The sequence below is a fragment of the Opisthorchis viverrini genome (genome assembly GCF_000715545.1).
Source record: "Opisthorchis viverrini unplaced genomic scaffold opera_v5_111, whole genome shotgun sequence".
Taxonomy (NCBI): Eukaryota; Metazoa; Platyhelminthes; class Trematoda; order Opisthorchiida; family Opisthorchiidae; genus Opisthorchis; species Opisthorchis viverrini.
In genome coordinates, this window is record NW_008751765.1 from 909606 (window position 1) to 912020 (window position 2415).

Genomic DNA, 2415 nt, shown 5'->3' on the forward strand with positions numbered 1-2415 from the left:
GCAAGGCAGCGGTGTTTGGCGGGAAATGCAAATGCAGCGCCATTTCCACGGAGCAAGTCGCCACATGTTCCAACCCCCAACTTGGAGGGCCAGGAGACTGTGTTCGTCAGACCTCTAACCATTGACCAACCTGGTATGAGAGACTCTGTGAGTGTCGCGAGACACTCTCCAGTATAGCTCAATGGATCGCTGAGGTGCGCAAACCGTCACGGTAAGATCCAGTCTCTTCGTGACGGAAGAGAAGAGCGAGAGATGGCTTGTACAATGACCCCGAGGAAATACGAACGTTTAAAAGCTAACAATTTTCATTAAAGTGCAGTTTTTTATCCGTGGTGCAAAATGGCCTGGGTTTGCAGCAATATATTGCGACAGGTTTCTCTCCAGGAGGGAGATCTTTCACCATAAAATGTCTACATCAGCCTTCAAGTTGAAGGAAAGTAGAACCATATTTAATGAAAAAGCATTCATTTCGTGAGCACTGCTGCTACACAGTGTGTTCCGGATGTTCAGGCAGGTGATTCTAAGGAGCAAATGCGCACTTGCAAGTGAACAATATTCGTGCCTTTAAGCAGTATGCATTCTGATTAAAGCCAAGTTTCTTAGGTCAACCCCAAATGCCGTACTGGGTGAATCATGTAATGCTGTCCGTGTATTATATCCAGTGAACAATAACTTTATTAAGGAATTCAGCTGGGATGTAGTTGACTTATCATTCGAGGTCAAACCACCCAGCAAATGCACGCATTTCAGGAAGTAGCGATTAGTTCAACAATTAGCACGTCAGTATCTGTTCGGCAGTTTTCAAGCGACCTATCGCAACCTGACTGAGAAGTCCTAACACGTGGGTAAACCGACTGTAATAACACCCAATTCCCGGGTCTTCGTTCAAGATATCGGGGAAAACACTCGCCTCGATTAAGCGTGATTACGTCTACCTGTTCAAATTTAAAATACAGATCCGTCTGGGGTACGCTGGTAAAGTAGTGGTGCCACTCGTGCCCGGCGTGTCAGACGTCCAGACTCCAAACCCCGGTAAGGCAAAGAAAATACTCCTTTGCTGAACCTCAGGAAGAACAAAACTTAAGCCTGGTTCGTTGTCCCATTGTTACGGAGGAATAATAATTATGTAGCGACAGTAGACGAAATTTTCAACGAGAATCACGCTAACGCAAAAATCACAACCCCCACAAAATCGCTTGAAACAAAATAACATAAATAAGCTTTCTCAGCATATTATTTGAGACCACAGAGAGCTTAATGTCAGGTCAGCCAGCTGTGAGCCGACAACATTCCTGCACATTGTGGGTGTACATTAAAATGTGCTTGTTGACAAAGTGGCGGCCGGCGAGTTTCCATCCTTCACGCTATCTGAGGAGGCGTTAGACGGATAACTGAAGGACGGTTATATAGTTCTCATGTGTGCAGTTGATGAAAGGGACTCAGGTGCTGTTTTGTGTTACGACTGAATGTCCCACAAATGAAGCATTTGACGTCTTTAAAAAAGTAGATGTTGAGAATCCAGAAGAAGCCAGCAAGTTGAGCTCAGTTGTGTTTGACAAAGAATGCACGACGCACGGGTCGTCAACCATGGTTTTGTCTAAAGTGACAATGACACCGTCAATCATTCACTTCTTGCGACTGTTGCCATAATCATAAGGTGATCGAATGTTTGTACATCGACTTCCGATAAACCGACCGTTACCCGAGGAAGAGTAGGACGTGTGAAGTTCCCCGTTGATTTGGAAAACGCCGACACGAATTGCAGCAATTTGTGGCCGAGGAATTGGGCAAGATTATCATCATTCAGTACATTACAACCACCACCGGAAGTGTCGACGTGCCCCGTTGTGTACCCGACGGACATTTGGGTCTTATTTTGGTAGGTGATCTGCGTTCCGTCCTGGCCGAAATTCTCACGTCCGAACGGCTGTTGATGTTGCAGTTAGCCAGGCTGGTCGCTTGTTTTTGTGCAGCAAGCGAATATCTTTAAACTAGTTAGACGACAAATTCATTTATTTCTAGCTCCGCTACTGATAGGGCTTCTCTGTGTTGCCCCATTGCCGAGGCATCGCACTTTTCTCGAATTTTTTAGACCCTGTACTCAGTGAGCATCACCTAAAAGAAACTAACCAATTTTAGTCAGCATTTGAAGATGACGTCGTGTAATCGCCCCTGAAGTGTCTGCTTTATGGAGTTTATCAGTCAACTTCCTGAGTGCTATCGTGACAAACTAACTTAAATCATTTCATTTCCCGGCGTCAGCATCTTAGTAAAAAAAATCAACATCAAGGGAACCTAACCATTCCCGCCAAGATTTACGTACTGATTAAATCGCGCGATAAAATTAAACTTTTTGTTTAGTTCAAGCCGGACCATTGACATTTTCCAGTCGAGGTGGATAAGCTCATGTTAGTC